The sequence below is a fragment of the Pantherophis guttatus genome, chromosome 2 (assembly GCF_059756535.1).
Source record: "Pantherophis guttatus breed Tessera chromosome 2, ASM5975653v1, whole genome shotgun sequence".
NCBI lineage: Eukaryota > Metazoa > Chordata > Lepidosauria > Squamata > Colubridae > Pantherophis > Pantherophis guttatus.
The window spans coordinates 275,593,010-275,613,019 of NC_142064.1; the positions used below are offsets into that span (position 1 = coordinate 275,593,010).

Below are 20,010 nucleotides of genomic sequence, written 5' to 3' on the forward strand. Positions count from 1 at the left end.
CCAGACTGGAATCTTCAAGTAGTGGGATTTTTTAACCTTCTCCCAGTTCAACAATAAGGCTTCACGGTTCTGGTGTCTTCTAAAATACCCCTGTATTTTAGTTCCTTTGTACCATAGAAAGGCATGCCAACCCATCAACAAATCATGTCCCTCCTAATTCAACAATCTAGCATTTCTCAGAGTTATCCATTCTTTAATCCACATTAAACTAGCTGCTTGGTAATACAGTTCAAAACTAGGTAAACCAAAACTGCTCCTTGTTTTAGCATCTTGTAACAACTTACGTTTTATTCTTGCCTTCTTTCCTTGCCAAATATACTTCAGCACCATTTTGTTCAAGTCTGCAAAAAATTCCTTATCTACTTTAATTGGGATTGTCTGAAATAAGTATAACAATCTAGACAAAATATTCATTTTAATTGTTGCAATCCTACCTATCAAAGATAACTGCAAATTTCCCCATTTCACCAGGTCTTGTCCTATCTGTTGTTTAATCTTATTGTAATTGTTTTCTTTCAATGAGCTACTTGCTGTTAAATGTATCCCCAAGTTTTTTACCTTGTTTGTGACCTGCATCTTTGAAATCTCCATCAATTCTTCTTTTTGTTTTTTCCACATATTTTAGTCATTATCTTTGTCTTGTCTTTATTAATTTTCAGGCCAGCGATTTTCCCAAACTCTCCAATATTTTCTATAAGTTTATTTATTGATGTTAATGACTCTTCAATAATAAAGACCAGGTCATCTGCAAAAGCTTGCAATTTATACTCTTCTTTTCTAATTTTCAAACCTTTTATCTCTTTTTCTTCTCTAATATTTCTATTTAAAAATTCCAATGTCAATATAAACAGCAATGGAGACAATGGACATCCTTGTCTAGTGCCTTTTTCTATCTCAATAGAGTCAGTCAACTCTCCATTTATCATTACCTTTGCCATCTGTTTAGAATAAATGGCTTCAATTGCCTGGATAAATTTCCTGCCAAAGCCCATCTCTTTCATTTGGAGCGTCATAAATCACCAATTCACGTTGTCAAAGGCTTTTTGTGCATCTAAAAATATCAAGGCCATCTGCTTTTCAGGATGTGCTTCATAATATTCTAAAGTGTCCAAAATTATTCTTATATTATCTCTAATTTGTCTTTTTGGAAGAAATCCATTTTGATCCAAATGTATTTATTTTATTTATTTTATAAATATATTATTATTTTATTTAATTTGTATACCGCCCTTCTCCTAGTGGACTCAGGGCGGTGCACAGCCAGAACTAAAACACATACCAATAAAAAATTTAAAATTATTTAAATATCTCTTAAGTCTTTCTGCCAATATTGAGGCACAGATTTTATAATCTGCGTTTAGCAAGGATATAGGCCTGTAATTTTTGATTTGTTGTGGGTCCATATCTTCTTTGTGAATCAATGTAATATAAGCCTCTGTCCATGATTTGGTTATTTCCTTTTTTGTCATTGCTTCATTCATAACATCCAATAGTGGAAGGCATAAAGATTCTTGTAATGTCCTGTAATATTCAACCGGCAGACCATCTGGTCCTGGTGGCTTTCCATTTTTCTGCTTTTTGATTGCCTCTGTTAATTTCATCATCATTATATTCCCTTCCAGCATCTCCTTGACATCTTGGACTGGAAGCTGACATCACGGTGAGATGAGCGAGAATTTCTGGGGCTCCAGAAATTCCGCCGATAACCCAGCTGCTGGACGATCCATCCAGGACCCCACAGTCTCATTTTGACTATGGCAGTGAAGGGCACATCCTGTGGATCCCAGGGACACTGCAAAGTCCCTGATTGATCCAGGAAAGCCCTTTTTCCAGAGGTGGTGCTGCAGCCTTTGTGCTGCCAAGGCTGCAACAGTTTCAAGAAGGAGGAGGAGGAATGACAGTGAACAGATCGGTTAGAGATTTTTATTTGTTCTTTTTAATACAAAAGACACCCTAAGAAGTGAATAAAATGGAGATAGAGTGCAAGTGATGACAAGCGGCGAACTTATTTGAGGCTGTTTTTTTTCACCAATGTATATAATTGAAAAGACTTGGAAATTGCTTACTGCTATTATTGATTTGAATGGACCGGACTGAAGAAGGCAAAGTAACACTGGGAATTTCATAAAATTTGATTCTTTTGGAGATTGATATTGCTCAGACTAATTGGACTGGAGCCTTTTCCTTTTTTTTTTCTTTTAAGTAATTTTTCCTCCTTTAGGTGATTTTTGATTAATTTGAAAACAGAAAGAACTTTTAAAGAACAGGAGAGACAGGGGAGTGTGTAATGCTGCCATCTGCTGGATAAGAAACTTTGTTTCAATGTTTATTTAACTAGCAGAAGAGAGATACAAAATAAAGAGGCTCTGAACTGAGTGATAAGAACAGAGAGCAATTTAAGATTTTGATTGTTTACACAGGTGCTCTTGAATTGAAGAAGGAGCCTGGAAACAATTTGGAAGGCCTTTTGATCTCTCTTGAGTAGCTATTCTTTTCTGTTTTGTTTGGTTATCCCTGGTTGTATCACTCTCTGTATGCTCTCTGGACATAAAAGTATTTGAACGATTATTCATTTTTTTTCCCCTTTTCTATTTTCTATTTTTGGCTTTGGCCTGGTTTATACAACTCCATTGGATTAAGGCACACAAGAGCCTGAAGATATATTGTTTTCATATTGTTTTTATATTGGGGTTTTTTATCTCCTTTTTTTTCTCTCCTTTCTCTTTTTTTCCCTTTCTTTTCTTTTTATATTTTTTGTAATTTTTCCCCCTTTGTTGTTCATACTTAAAGGATTAGGTTTTTGGAAGAACCTGAAGAATTATTTTTTTCCTTCTACCCCTATGTGGATTTACTTTTGCTTTTTCTTCGTTTTTCTGTTTTTGACTGGGCCTTTTTTGGCTTTTTAAAATTTTTAGTCTTTAGGAAGAAGCCTGGTGGAACATCTACTAAAATGAGCAGAAAAGCAGCAACAGTGGGAGCTGCAGCGACTACACCATCTTCGTCACCAGCTGGGAGTCAACACACTATCCAGGCAATGTTGCAACAAGAGAAAGAGAAAGAATCTTCAACTCAAACAATTCTACAAACACTTCAAAGGATGGAACAACAACAAAGGATGGAACAACAATTATTGAAAACAGATGAAAAAGTCCAGAGGATGGAACAACAACTGCTCAAAACAGATGAAAAGGTGGTCAATATTCAACAAACAATGTCAAAATATGAAGAAAGATTGGTCAAATTAGAAGAAAAAGATGACCAGAAGGAGGAAAAAATGAAGGAAATAGAGAATAGACTGGGAGAGGTTGAACAAGAAACAATTGGATTAATTGGATGGGAAATGGACAAAGCAGAATTCTATTTAAGATTTCAAAATGTGGAAGAAGAAAAAGGGGAAAACTTAGCTGATGTCATGAATGGGATCTTGGCCGAGGCCTTAGAAGTCACTAAAGAAAAGATGATGGAGGGAGTTGACGAGATTTACTGAGTCTATACGAGATACGCAATGCGTAATAAACTGCCAAGAGAAGTACATATAAGATTCACTAAGAAATTGATTAAAGCACAAATTCTCCAGGCAGCCAGAGAAAAGACTTTGAAATACAAGGGGGGAAAAGTAACAGTCCTGAAACAGATACCAAAAAAAGTGAGAGAAATGAGAAGAGGGTATCAATTCCTAACTAAAATCTTGATGCAAAAAGGAATTAATTATAGATGGATAATTCCAGAAGGATTAATATTAACATGGCAATTCCAAAGATATAGGCTGAACACAATCGACAAAGTGAGAGATTTTTATGATGAATTCTTTAAAGAGAAAGAAGCAGAAAAGGTTGTGGAGACTCAAACTACAGTTGCTCCAATAAAATCGGAGCTACCAGGAGCTCTGTAGCACAGCAGACTAAAGCACTGTTATTAACATCAGCTGCCTGCAATTACTGCAAGTTCAAATCTCACCAGGCTCAAGGTTGACTCAGCCTTCCATCCTTTCTAAAGTAGGTAAAATGAGGACCCAGATTGTGGGGGAAGTAAGTTGACTTTGTATAAAATATACAAAAGTATGAAGGCTATTGCTTAATGCATTGTAAGCCACCCTGAGTCTTCAGAGAAGGGCAGCATATAAATCAAATAAAAAAAATTACAAAAGAAGAATTGATAATGCTTGAATCAACAGAAGGCGTGGTTGGCGAGGTTGTGGAATACAAGGAACAGCATGAGGTCAGATCGACTAGAGCAACAAAACCCACATACAAAGTATAAATATGGAAGAAAGAAAATTAATTTCAATAAATGTAAATGGTCTTAACTCAGCTATTAAAAGAAAAAAGTATTCCACAAATTAGAGAAATTAAAATTTGATATAATTTGTTTACAAGAAGTACATATTAAAAAACAGCATGAACATTTATTAATCCAACCAAAATTTGGGGAAAAATTTTCATCATTGTCGCAAAGCAAGAAGAGAGGAATTGCTCTATACATTAGAAACATAATATCGGCAGAGCAGAAATATGCAGATTCAGAAGGTAGAATTTTGATGGTGGAAATAATTGATAATAATATGAAACTACTTTTGGTGGCAATATATGCCCCAAATAACAATCAAAGCGACTTTTATAGAAAACTACACAATAAAATAATTGAAATGGACTATGAAAATATATGTATGATGGGCAATTTTAATGGAATTGTGGATGAAAAATTGGACTATAAAACACTTAAAACAACAAGACATAATAGAAAGATTCTACCAAGATCCTTTTTCAAAATGATAGAGTAAATAAACCTGAAAGACATATGGAGGGAAAGAAATGGGAAAAATAGGCAATATACTATTCTGATAGACATTCATCATGGCCCAGATTAGATATGATATGGACGACAATGGACTTGAATTTGAATATTGAACACGTGAAGATAGAAACGAATTTATGGGCGGACCACAACCCTGTGATAGCTGTCTGGAAAGGGCAGAAAGGAAGATCCAGATGGACCTTAAATAATGTAATATTAAAAGAGAAAGACTTTGTCCAGAAAATGGAAAGAGAGTTAGATTTTTTCTTTAAGGAAAACAAGAAAGAAGAAACATTGATACAAAATCGCTGGGATACAATGAAGGCCTATGGCAGAGGACTAATTATAGATTATATAAGGAAAAGAAATGGGAAGAAGAGACAAACTTTTAAAATACTGACTGATGATTATAAAAAATATGAAAAGGAACTCCAGAAAGACCCACATAAGAAAGAAGTTAAAATTAAAATGGATATAATAAAGCATAAAATGGATCTTCTGGAGAAGGAAGAACTAGCACAAAAAATAAGAAATGCAACAGAATTATTTCGAAAATGCGAATAAACCAGGAAGATGGCTAGCATATAAACTGAAAAAGGAAAGAGAATCAATAAAAATAATACAATTAATTGATGATCAAGGACAAAGTAAATATGGAAATAAAGAGATGGGGAAAATAATACAAGAATATTACAGACAACTTTATAAAAGAGAAAGAATAGATGATGAAAATGTAGCAAGCTATTTACATAAAACAAAATTACCACAGATTCCTAAAGATGCTTGTTAGTTTATTTATGCACTTACTTACTTACTTACTTATTGACTTTATATTGCCGCCTATTCGTCCATGGCAACTCAAGGCAGTTTACATAATATAAAACCACATTTTTCTTCTTCTATGTTGAAGACTTTGTACTTTTTTCTCTTTTAAATTCCATTCAGGGATTATTATTTTTCAGGTCATTTTGATAAACATCATTTTATATCTGTTTCTAACTTAGACACCAAATTTGATATCAGCTATCAATTGGTAGCCCTTCAATTCCCTTTCATCAAAATCATGAATGATGTTTTCATGAAAATAATTATATGATTATTATCAAATCAAATTAATATACTACTAATTCTAATTTATTATGATCAGTGACCACTGTATGTATTTAACTATATGGGAAAAGTACAAATGAAATGCTAATAAAAGGTCGACATTGTAGCTCCTATCTACAGCTTTGTTCTTATATGAGGTGCTCAAGTCTGTTGTAGTTGCTGAAATAAGGTATTTTTCTACTGGATTTTACTGATGTACTTTTCTCTATCACAAAATCATAAATGTTTCTCAGGAAGCTTCATCTTTTTTAAAAGAATATAATTTCAAACTCAGTTTTATGCACTTAATTGTTATACCATCCATTATACCATCAATTCCTCATTTAAGTAGGTTTCTAATTATCACATCACAAATTAGTTCATTAATCCTTTGCTAAAATCAAGTTATATCACCAGCATTCTCACAATCTTTTAAAAATGTGTAACCATAGAAGGAGAGGAGGAGCCCACAACTGAATAATAGGCAGAGAGGAAAACTCAGGCAGGATCCACCATAAGTTCTCAAGTGTAAAAAGAGTTGGTGAGATATTTGTACTTTCAGATATGCATGATTGTCTCGCATCGCAAGATGAGAAGCATACAAATTTGATGATAGATAAATATATTAGATAGATAGATAGATAGATAGATAGATAGATAGATAGATAGATAGATATTCTCTTAATGTAGGCTAATTGCTTGTTGTTCCCATGGAATTTATAAATATTATGTTTGTGCAATTTATTCGTAACCTGATTCAAAAGTTTCCTATGATTGACAAATTTTGTCAATTATATTGTTTTCAGAACATATTGACAATATATAATTGACAAACTTTGCTGAAGTTTTCCATTTTTTGAAGATAGTGGTGTGTTCTCCCTACTATGAATATTTGGAAGTTAGATGACTGTAAAAGAAAGATTCCATTTAGAACAGACAAAAAAGTGATCAGTTACCAAATTTGTTGCTTTTGAAATTCTTTGATATTCCCATTCTAGTTCCATCCCTATCTGAAGAAGAATGAGTTCTGCAATTTTTCCAATTACAAACTGTACTTGGACCAAAATGGTGATGTAAAGGCTGATCTGAAGCTCATTAGCTGGGTGTTTCTTCGCCAGAAGAATCTCACGAGAGACCAACTGGTGACTTTGGAAAGGCAGAGAATTATTATCAATGAAGATCATATGTCATGGCTAAAGTTGCACAACAGGGTAGGAGAAATATTCATGTCTTTTCTCTATTTTCCAAAGGGTTCTGACCCATTTCATTGGGCTAAGCCTATGTACCGTGGCTTAGTGTTGAAATGGAGAAGCTGCATGAAAATGATAAGAGATGCTTTCAAATGCTAGGGATTATGGTTTGCTTCTTCCTTGTCCTCAGAAACCAAACAAGAAGGCATATTCGTTGCCTGTCCCTGAGTTCACATTTGGACTGAATGGTTTTGGTTCCAGTAAAAAATAAACTTTGGAATTAGGATTTATCTTGCACTTATTGGGGCCAGTGTCCCATTAAAGAGCAAGGAAAGACATTTTTAAGCAACCCAGACCTGACTAGAGTTACCCATTACAATCTCTCACTCCTCTGAGATAGCGAAATAGGCCTTCTGCTCCTATGAAAGAGGTCCAAAAATCATGGTGTCAAAATGATTGGACTGCTGAGAGATAATGCCCTGACCCAGGAAACTGAAGAAATAAAACAATATCTGAAGTAATGATGGACAATTTAAAAGGAAATATTACTTAGATTTGGGCTTTGGCTTGTAAGAGGGCACTTCATCTAAAAACCCCTTGAATACAATTGTTGATACTGATTGTTAGCTACCTTAAATTACTGGGGGGTGGGGAAATGGAGGTTCCAAATTTAATTAATAACAAATATGATTTTGTTCTTCTATGGCAGTTGTTGTTACCTAATTGTAGTTCTTCAGCAGAAAGGACATGTGGCTCATACGGGCTGCAGCAAAAGATTCCTGATTTACAGTTTCTGAGGGACACGTTCTCATAACCTCACCTCTATCTCACATCACTACAGTACTAGAAACTGAGCAGTCACTTTTACTCTTATTTCTAGAGTATGTCAGCATGTCAGGATGGTTAGTGCTATCATATTTTCTTTGAAATTCTTTGTTTTTCTATTTAGTCTCTTCCTCAATCCAAATGTGTGGAAAAATGTCATCCTGGATTTGTCAAGCAGAAGCAAGAAGGAGAACCATTTTGCTGTTACGACTGTGTTCCTTGTCCGGAGGGGACCATCTCCACTCAGGAAGGTGGGTGACACTGGAGGAAAGGACAACCCTTGTGGAAGTGGATTCATCCAGAACAATTTTCACTAAAGTGAAAGTTAAAGGACAAAATGAACTTCAACTGATTTTTTTGTATATATTCAAATTACACAACTTTTTTTTATCAAAATGAAAAATAGTAGAGACCTTGATAGGGATTGGAGAATATGGCATATTGGGCAAGTTTTGTTACTGCCAAACAAAATACCTCTTCCATTTTTTAGTTTGGATCTGCCTTTCCACATTTATCTTTCTATGAACATTTAAGTTCTTTGAAACTGAGAGAATTGTCTTAGGTCCATTTCCTGGAAGGATTATTGCAATGCTCTCTCAATAAGCCTCCCCTTTTGGAGGAGGGGATCCATAATGAGGTGGTGTGGACAATTACTGAGGCATCTTGTTACACCAATATTATCTGTGGTCCCATAGTCATTCCAGATTATTTGCAGGATTACCTTTCTCTGCCAGCCAAATTACATTTCAGAAGATAGACATACTCTGACCCCAGTACTCAGAGTACTAAGAAGTACCATCTGGAAGGACCCCAAAAGTGTGCCGTAAGATAATATGATTGTTTATAATTGATTATTTACCTGTAATAATCTGCTTTACTATGAAAATTCTGCAGATTGCACAGGAAAGCAAAGAAAAACTCATAAGATTTCCCCAATTTCATAGACCTTAGCTTTATATGTTTTGGAAATGATGTTCTTCCTACCTTCTTTCTGAGGAGATATTAAGAAATAGATCTTGGAAAATGCTGCTGTTCTCCCAAGAAGGTATTCCTTGAAATGTAAAGGACAGAAATTTAAGGAAGTATTGTCTATTTATTTTCTCAGATACAGAAAAATGCACCAAGTGTTCAGATGATCAATATCCAAATGAGGTCCGAGTTCAATGTCTCCTCAAAGTAACAACCTTCTTGTCTTATAAAGAATATTTGGGCTTCATCCTCATCTCTGTTGCCCTACTCTTGTTCCTAACTACAGGCCTTGTTTTAATCTTATTCATGAAATACCGAGAAACTCCCATTGTCAAAGCCAACAATCGGGACCTCTCTTACACCCTCCTGGTCTCCCTCCTGCTTTGCTTCTTGACTCCTCTTCTCTTCATGGGTCAACCAAGGAAAGCCACCTGCCTTCTCCGACAAATGGTTTTCAGCATCATCTTCTCAGTGGCTATTTCTTCTCTTTTGGCCAAAACAATCACAGTTGTGCTTGCTTTCCTGGCCACAAAACCAGGAAATCGCGTTAAAAGGTGGTTGAAGAAGAGCTGGGCCAACTCCATCATCCTTTCTTCTGCTGCTATCCAAATTATCATCTGCTCCATCTGGCTTGGAGCTTTTCCCCCATTCCCTGACTCTGACTTTCACTCCCAGCCTGGAGTGATCATCCTGCAATGCAACGAAGGGTCTGTTGTCATGTTCTATACTACCCTCAGTTATCTGGGCTTCCTGGCTGCCATCTGCTTTACAGTGGCTTTCCTAGCCAGGAATCTGCCTGGAGCTTTCAACGAAGCCAAGCTGATCACCTTCAGCATGCTGGTCTTCTGCAGTGTCTGGGTGACTTTTGTGCCTACTTATCTGAGCACCAAAGGGAAATACATGGTGGCCGTTCAGGTCTTCTCCATCTTGTCCTCCAGTGCTGGTCTGCTGGGCTGCATCTTCATCCCCAAGTGCTACATTATCATTCTGAGGCCAGACTTGAATACAAAGAAGCAGCTTATGGCCAAAACAAATGCAAAAATCTGAAACATAAGGATTTTCGTTCTCAAAATTTTCCAAGAGTCCAAACCTTGAATATGATGCAAGATGTTGTCCATACATGAGTGGGCCAATGATTTTGCTTGGAAAAATTAAAGGCCAGTCAGAAAATAGTGTCCCCCATCATTTTCCAGCTAATTGCAAGATGGATACTTAGCTCTTTTGAGTAGTTGAATCATCAGATCTATCCTGTGCCCTTAGCTGAGCCCTGAAAATGCCCCCACCAAAATATTTTAAAAATGAAGTTTGTACAATGGGAACCTTGTTGATATGACAGAAATAATCGTATAAATGCAGTGGAGGCTGTAAAAATGCCATTATTTTAGTTGTATGCTAATTTATCTGCAGTTGGGATTCTTTTTCCTATTGGACCCAAGAACTCAGCACCATCAACATAATACTGCATTCTATCCACTGTGCCATCATGGCTCATTATTATAAATTACTAGAAAGATGGTAGATGTTATGAAGAAGCAAATGATTTCTCCTCTTGCAGATAGAAATGTGGGCGGTGGGAGTGCTTATCTGCTCATTCTGATCAGTCATCGCACCTCTTTCTACTGATCCCTGTGTCATGTAGGACACAGAACTTAATCTTAATCCCACATACCTGTATGATTTTGTAGGTGGAAAACAGGGCTGCAATCTGAGAGAAGGTGTCACTCTCGGTCCCTTCAAGGACAATAAAAAGCTCTTTCTGCCTTCTACAGCTAAAGTTAGGAACCTTGACCTCCCCAGCAGAGACCAAGTCCAGCACAGCATCCCAAGTCCTTCTGGGGTTCAAGTAATTGTCATGAAGAATTTAACCCAGGTGGACATTTGGAAGGAGGTGGAAATGCTGGTTGATCTCTTGGATGGCAAAAAAAAAGTAGAGGTCTTTGCAGCATTGGGTGGATGCTCTCCTAATAAAAGCTAATGTGAACTGATTAGAATAGAACCAAAAAGAAACAGAGAGAAAAAAACAAATAAAAGCTAAAAGCGCACCAAGAAAAAAATTCTGGTTTAAAAAAAAAACAGAATGATATAAATAAAGCTATAGAAATATAAAGAAGTAACTTCCAATATTCTTCACAGTAATTATAAGTACAATTATATTTTAACTTCTCTCTCTCTCTCTTTCTCTCTCTCTCGTTACATTGTAACTAACTTCTTTTTATAGTCTATCCTGTCCAATCATTAAAAGAATAAGTCGTACGAGAATTTTTGTGGACTTTTTATGCAAAAAGACACTAAAGGTGTTTCAGTCATCAATAAAGGTACATTGCCCTTTCATTCAGGTAGTCCTTGACTTACAACACTTAATGACAATTCAGAGTTACAATGGCACTGAAAAAAAGTGACTTATGGCCATTTTTCACACTTATGATCTTTGCAGCATTTGAACATACATTTTAATTTACATTTGGATGCTTGACAACTGATTGTGATTCCCTTAACCATGTGGCAAGAAAAGTCATAAAATGGGGCAAAGCTCACTTAACCAATTTCTCACTCAGCGACATACATTTTGGGCTCAATTGAGGTCGTAAATTGAGGGCTACCTGTAAAAGAAATCCATTTGCCCATTTCAACAAATTCTGTCCATTTCACCAACCAATTCCTCCATGGTGGGCAGGGCTGAATTTTTCTGAATCTTCCATGTGGAATAGAAAGAAAATGGCTGCTGCCAGGTTAGATTCAAAGTTGACAGTTGCTGCAGCCAACTGTCACTGATCGGAACCTTTGTTCGGTTGCTAGGCAACTAACCTAACGGAACCTCCCTTCTGCTCTCCTTCATCCTGGGCCATGACAAGTCAACTCTTCAAGAGCCCAAAAAAACAGCAAAGAGGACAAAGGAAAACCTTCTCTTGTCCCCTTCTAGATATCTCTTAGATCACCATTAATCATAATTGGTCCCCTCAAGCTAGCTTCTGGGTGGATGTGGGCTATACTGTAGGCACTGCAACCATCACCCCTGTGGACCTCATGGCCCACTCTTTATTTAACAAAACAAGACACTTCAAAATATAGAGGATTTTAGTGTCTTACATGAATAGGGAAAGACAACACAGAGAGTGTCAAGGGAAAAAAAAACTTTAAATCCCTCCTTTAACTTTATTTAACTTTCTCCCTATTTACTCAATGATACAAGATATCGCTTTCCTGTCTTTTAGTCACCTCTCATCCAAAATCTGATATTTCTGATCTGTTCTATTTCTAGAACAGATGGGAAATGGAATTTCACTTCAGATACTTCAGGAATTTTAAAATCAGCTCAGATATAAGATGTATAAACAAAGATTTAAAATAAAAGAAAATCACAAAGAGGCCCTAGTCTTAACTTGAGGGTTCAAGGGACTGATTGCCTCCATAGCTATAGATGACTTTGCCCAAGAGACTTTGGAGGAGAGACCATCTTGAAGGACAGCAAAAGTTACCTGGTTGTTGATATATCTTCATCTATTTTCTGGATGAGTCATGACAGGAAGGATAACCACTAGAGAACAGGGCCTCCAAGGGTGTATCTATGTAGGTCAGTGGGTCAAGGGTCACGGTATCAGGCTGTAGTAGCACACTGCCGGCTGGTGATCTGTGGGTCTTTCCTGCTTTCTGCATTACTTCATTATTGGCTCGGATGTGGATGATCTAATATAAGCTCACCTAGAGAAAATGGCAACTTGAGAGGGGGGTGAATAACTTCTATCCAATCAGAATACTGTTACTGTGCTACCTTTTATCTGCTTGTGTAAAACTGTATAAAAAATAAAGTTCTCTACGAAGTCGGGAGAGACATCTTAGAGACATCTTAGAGACATCTTGGGAGACATCATGAAACAGAGCAAAAGCCTGGACCTCTGATTTACAACATCTGGCGCCCGAAGCAGGGACACCCTCCATGGGGAGCAGCATCCTTAACATCCTTATCATCGTCTGGAATAGACCCCTGACGTGCCTTTCATCCTTCGGGATCCCTAGTGGTAAGTCATGGGCTGCAATCTATCTCAATATCAGCAGCAACTGGTAGTTGAGATAGGGAAACATTGTCCCTGGTAACCTCGGGCTGGGACAGCCCTTCGCGGGAAGCAACAGCCTTAAGATACTCATCATCATCTGGAAATATAGACCCCTGGTACCTTCATCCTATGTGGATCCCTAATGGTGAGTGTTGGTTGCAATCTGTCGCAATATCAGAAAGTTCATGTGCGGGGGATTGCACAAGTCTGGCATGACGATATACAGACTGACAAAAGGAACTTATAGTTGAGACAGGGAAATGTTGTCCCTTTTATCCGGAACAGGGGACGCCTTGTTTGAGAGATATAATAAAGATAGGGCAAGCTTTACATCTTGAACCTAAGGCTTCAGTGCAAATATTACATCAATGGTATTAATGTCATCAAGGAATAGAAAAGTATGGCTCTGCTGCTTTGGAAGGGCAACAATTAACTACAAGCCTTCCACCTGATTATAAAGTTAAAATTGTCACCTCAAAACCATCTTTAATTGAACCATCAGTTCCTTCTGAAGGAGCTAGTTACACCCCCATTAGGCAGAATTTAAAGAAACAGTTAGAAAAAGGGGGTGGAATATAGAAGAAATTGCTGATATGCTTTCTGTTTGTCTACCGGCTGCAACTTTGCAAGTTTCTTCTGAATGTGCTTATCACGCCTTTGGAAAAGTGCCTTTTTCTGGCAAATGTCAACAAGCCTTCTCTAACATGAGGCAAATGGCAAAAGACAACGCCACTTCTGAATGCCGAAGAGCAATTGTTGGGCCGGGAAAAGATCTTGATTTGGCAGATATGTTTAAACCATGTCAAGATATAGGAACATCTTATAAAACTAATTTGTTAGCAACTGCTGTATCACCAGGCAGCAAACCTCAAGGAAAGAGTTATGATTGTGGAAAACCTGGTTATTTTAAAAGAGACTGTAAAAATCCAAGGAGGGGGGGCATGTCTGTAACATCTCGCCCTCTCTTTCATCAGGGATCAAAACCCTGGTATATCATCTACATGATGACATTTTAATTGGAATGCAAAAAATACAACCTAATTGGCTTTTTGAAATACAAAATGATTTATGTGTAAATGGATTGTAAATTGCCCCGGAAAAAATACAGCTGCACACTCCTTAGGACATAAGTATTTTTCTGCTCCAGCTTTTCCTTGTTTAAAGTTACCCAAAGTTATTTCCTTAGTAAATTTGCAACAACTATTGGGTACTATTAATTGGGTCCGCCCATATTTTTCTTTACCTATGCATTTACTTAGTCCGTTATTTGAGTTAGTGACTAAAGGAAAAAAGCCAGGAGATTTAATTATAGTTCCATCTGTAGTATTTGCTACAGTTGAGAAAATTAATAACATTTTGAGTATTAGTTTGTGGATTGAATCCCTCATAGAGATTGTCAGTTATCTCTGTTAATATTTCCTACTAGTAAACGGCCCACAGGAGTATTGGCTGCTTTAGAACAGCAAAAAGTATATTGTATTGAATGGCTTTATTTGTCTCATTACCATCTAAAAATGTTTTACCCTTTATTCAAGCCATGGCTGAAATTATAACCTTGGGGCATACTTGAGCCTGTCAAAGAAATGGAACTGATTTAATAAATATTGTTCTTCCTATCTCAAAATCTGACTTTCACTTTTATTTTCAGAATAATTTATCTCTTTAGTGTGCTCTAACTGACTATATAGACTGTATTTCATATCATCTGCCTAAAGATCCTAGGTTTGCTTGTTTAATGACTTCCTCCTTTCCTATTCGCTCATTACTTTCTTCTTCTCCACTACCGCAAGCTCTTACGGTTTTCTCTGATGGAGGACGAACGAGAGGAGCTATTGCTTATAAGGATCCTCGTGACGACATCTGGAAAGTTTCCTACACTACAGTACAGTCTTCATCTCAGCGCTCAGATTTGTCTGCAGCTATCTTAGCTTTCCACACTTTTTCTCAACAACCTTTCAATCTGCTCTCTGACTCTCAGTATGTATGTCAACTGATTTTTAATCTTCCAGGTGCTTATATCACGCCCAGGATTGACTCCAACCTTATGGCTTTATTTCTCACTTTACAGCAACTACTACAAGACCGGAAGCATTTGTATTTTTCCTCTCACATACGCAGTCATTCATCCCTTCCTGGGCCTCTTTCTGAAGGCAACAGTCATGCTGATCCTGCTGTTCATGTTTTACCTACTTTATTTACAGATCCATTTTTTAGCCATTCTTTTTTCCATCAAAATGCCAGGGCGCTGGTACAAGCTTGCCATATTCCACTAGAGAAAGCTAAGCAAATTGTTTCATCCTGCCCCCAATGCTCTGGGGCATCCCCTTCAGGAGACACGGGAGTTAATCCCCGTGGTCTCACCTCTAATCAATTATGGCAAATGGATGTTACCCATCTTCCTTCTTTAGCTCCTTGGAAATATATTCATTTATCTATTTATACCTATTCTGGAGCAATTTGGGCTACCCCTCAATGAGGGGAAACAGCTAATCATGTTATTTCTCATCTTTTTTTCAGCCATTACAGCTCTGGGCAAGCCCTCTTCTTTAAAAATAGATAATGGGCCTGCCTATTCTTCACATGCTTTTTTGCAATTTTGTACAACCTGGAATATTGTTGTTACTCATGGTCTTCCCTATAATTCCACAGGTCAAGCTATTGTGGAATGTGCTAATAGGTCCTTTAAGGACTGCCTTCACAAACAAATAAAAAAGGAGGGCTCTCGGGTCCCAAATTTGTCATGGGTAACACAACAGGTTACAAAAGTTTTATTTACTTTGAATCAATTGAATTTTTCAATTTCTAATTCAACCGCTTATCAGAGGCATTTTCAACAAAAAACAAGTTTGCCTCCTCCTCTGGTATATTATAGAGCATTACCAGACAAAACATGGTTAGGACCGATTCCTTTGATTACTTGGGGGTGGGGTTAGGCTCCTGTGTTTACATCTACAGGACCTTTGTGGGTACCAGCACTTTGTGTTCATCCAGCCAAGGATGTCATGGCACCAACCCCTGAACCCTATCCCAGAGATGGCAAAGATGACTCTACAGACAGCGCGGCGACCAACCCGATCCTGTTGTGCCAGTCATCCAGTGACATGGGGAGATGTAAAGAATTTGACCACCAAAGCGCAGGCAGTGCTGAAGCAGCAACAAGTGGAACAAACACCCGAGAACTTGTGCGCTGCCATTTTTGTGGTTTTCACTGCCAATTCTGTAATCATAATTTGTTTGTGCTTGATTGTTAATAACTGTACTTTAGCATCAGCAGCTGTCATACCATCTAAACATCGCTCGAACAACACATGAAACAAGACATATGGGTGTAGCTTGCAAACATTACAAAAAATGGATGCCTTTTGTTTGTCTGAAGTGTATGATATGGAAAATTTGCTTTCTACATGTTTAATCGCTGTATGTACCCCTGCTGTAGTAATTCAAAACTTTACTAATTTGAGTGAGTATTTGTTCAAAGGGAACTTTGATTGGAAGACTATAGCTCATTGGGGGGAAGCTGAGTATCATTCACCCCCTAACGCAAATTGATTTATATCAGTTCCTGAAAATGTAACTTTGTTGCTTTAACATTTTAGATGTATCAACATCTTTTAGATTCAGCATCAACTTAACATTTTACATAATTTGGCCTCTGATATAAAAATTGATACTTTAGGATCTTGGTGGGAAAGCCTTTGGTCTTGGTTACCGACAGGCTTATTGGGAAACATCCTACATTATTCAGTCATCATTTGTACTATTTTAATTGGTGGGTGTTGTTTTGTTCAGTGTCTTCCCTCTTTTTGTAACATATGTATCTCTGCATTTCGCCCAAAACAACCTCTTACGTTGCCTCAGGGTCAGGTTTATGCCTTGTATAAACAACTGCAGGGATATTCCTCTCCTGATAATAACCCTTTTTCTGGCCCCTCGTAAGAGGATGGCTTCACAAATAAAACAAAACAGAGTGGAATGTAGGTCAGTGGGTCAAAGGTGATAGTACCAGGCTGTAGCAGCACACTGCCGGCTGGTGATCTGTGGGTCTTTCCTGCTTACTGCATTACTTCATTATTGGCTCGGATGTGGATGATCTAATATAAGCTCACCTAGAGAAGATGGCAACTTGAGAGGGGGGTGAATAACTTCTATCCAATCAGAATACTGTTACTGTGCTACCTTTTATCTGCTTGTGTAAAACTGTATAAAAAATAAAGTTCTCTACGAAGTCGGGAGAGACATCTTAGAGACATCTTAGAGATATCGTAGAGACATCTTAGAGACATCTTGGGAGACATCATGAAACAGAGGAAAAGCCTGGACCTCTGATTTACAACATATCTGGGATTTTTCATTAACATCCTTTTCTCCAGCTTCTCCTATGCAGATGGGACCGTGAAGTAGTTTAGGATCCCAAGAGGAGAAGTTGTTTCTCAGTGTAATGATCATAATTCTGGGTTTGGGACATCTGCTGCTGCTTCTCCAGTGACTACCTTTGATGTAAACATTAGACTGAAGCAACATGCAAAGTCTTGCATCAGGAAAGAATATATGCATCAAATCACAGGCTGTGTGGCACACATATTGGGACAGGCAGGGACTATGCTTTTGAATGTACACTGCTTTCCTTTCAAGACAAAAGCCAGTTTGTCTCTATCTATATTGGGAAAGCCCCTGACATTTCCATCTTGTAGAGTGTACTTCTAACTCTTCATGTTCTTGTTTAGAAATAGGAAAGGGGTTGATTCATCCCTGTGAATTATGGACCTCTTTTTTATGCTTCTGATGTTTCAGACTTCCCAGCAAGTCTCCGGGAAGCTTAGACTGAAGTGCCCGCTGAGTTTGGAGCACCGGGATGAAACCTATCCATGGAGCTATTATAGACAAGGAGACCATCTGATTGGTGTAGTCCTCTGTGCCACGAGAATATTGCGTGAAATGTTGTCTTTCAACATGGCTCCAAATAAAAAGTCTCACTCGTAAGTCATTAATGTGTGTGATGGATTTACATTCCCTCCATTTACACTTCTGTTCTTTTTATTTCCCTAACTCTTATGTTACAGGACCTTTCTAATTTTCTGAATCCTTTTGATTTCCACAGCTTCCCTCTTTTGTCTTCTTTTGCGGAAGAGACTCAAGTCCAGAGATGAGGCAAAGAAAATACCTGTAAGAATTCCAGATTGCCACCCCCCCTCCGGTCCAATGCAGAGTTTATCACTTGAATGTTAGTTTTTCTTTAAAATAATGATGGAAAGAGCTGTAGATTCCTCTGCCCAACCCTTTTCCATACTTTGATAACATCTCATTGATAGCCATTCCCTCATTCTTATAGAAAGAGAGGATGAGTTGTTTGCAGAATCACTTTTCCTGGGCATCTATGAAAAAGCCTCTTCTTTTTATGGTGGTTCTACTCTAATGATTCAATTAGTTTGAAACTGAGTTATTGGAGAAATGAAAATCAGCACTACTACAAAATGATATATTTGTAACTTTTAACCCTGATGGTTGTTAATCTCAATTCCATCTTCTGAACAATAATAAAATGGGTGACTATTATTTGCCCATTGTTATGGACAAGTATTAGCGTGAGGATTCAAAGAGAAATAAATAAACTTGAACATTATTTTACAGTAAGACATTTAATGATATGCATAGAATCCTCCGCTTCATTATGACCATTGAAGAGGTCATCAAGACTCAACGATACCTGCAAAATGTCACCCTTGGCTACAACATCCAGAATGACTATTTTAACACAATTGGCACTTCAGAAGCTTTGCTGGACATGCTCTCTACCGGAGATGCCAATGTTCCCAATTACAGCTGTGGAAGGAAGGACAACCTTTTGGCTCTTGTTGATGCAGCTGCCAGTGATATCTCCATCCAGATGTCAACTTTAGTAGGCACCTTCAAAGTGGCACAGGTTTGTGTGTGTGTTTGTGTTTCTCTATCTGGTCAAGTGAATGGAACAATAGATCCAACCATTTTGTTTATGTCAGTTAGTTTACTTTATTGCCATTGCACTTTATTCAATGAAACTAAATGCCATCTTCAGTGTTTATCATACATAAGAAAACTATAAAAATAAAACAAAAACACACATCCTTCACATTCTATACAATTGAATTGAAATCCACTTGTACTGCATTAGTATAACACTATACAGTAGAAATCAATATAGTTACTGCTCTGGGATAGAAGCTGTTTTTCAGCCTATTTGCCCTTGTTTTTATTATCCTGTACCGTCTGCCAGATGGTTATAGTTCAAAAAAAAGGGTGCCCAGGATGAGATGGATCTTTAAGAATGTTTTGAACTTTCTTAATGCAGCGGGAACTATAAAGCTCTTCCAAAGTGGGGAGAGAGCAACCAATGATGCTAACCCTCTGGAGCGCTGTCCTATCTGCCACTGTGCAATTGGCAAACCATACACAGGTGCAGTAAGTTAAAAGACTCTCTATCTTTCTGTCGATGCAGAAAGTTGTAAAATATTATATAATGTTGTTATTTATCTTTTGTATTTTACCGTTTGGTGTATGTGTAGGTTTCTTTTTCTTTTTTTGTCTTTTGTTTTTTTCTATTATATTTTTGGTTTTAAAAATGTAAAATATTCAATAAAAATCTTTTATTTTTGAAAAAAAAATACTCTTTACCATGCAGCAGTAGGAGGTCACCATCAATTTTTCACCAGTGCTTTTGACCAGTGCTGCAATATGAGCATCCGAGGTCATGTCCTCTTTTATGATAACACCCAAAAACTTAAAACTGGCCTATATAAGCTCCTTAGTCTTATTGAAGAAGGTGAAGTTGAAGAATTCTTTATTGGCCAAGTGTGATTGGACACACAAGGAATGTGCATATGCTCTCCTTGTACATAAAAGAAAAGATACATTCGGCAGAATCATAATTTACAACTCTTAATGATAGTCATAGGGAACAAATAAGCAACAAATCATATTAGGAATCTTAAGGATACCAGCAACAAGGTTACAGTCATACAGTCATAAGTGGGAGGAGGTGGGTGATAGAAACGATGAGAAGATTAATAGTAATAGTAATAGTAATGCAGACTTAGTAACTAGTTTGATAGTGTTGA

At 37.3% G+C, this 20,010-nt stretch overlaps 1 long non-coding RNA gene across 1 annotated transcript; it reads left to right on the plus strand.

Moving 5' to 3' along the window:
• Positions 1–11,729: 11,729 nt before the first annotated feature.
• Positions 11,730–17,903, plus strand: LOC132709523 (uncharacterized). Its single transcript, XR_009620561.2, has 2 exons — positions 11,730–12,883; positions 17,711–17,903. It is a non-coding gene; the product is annotated as an uncharacterized LOC132709523 (long non-coding RNA).
• Positions 17,904–20,010: the final 2,107 nt, after the last annotated feature.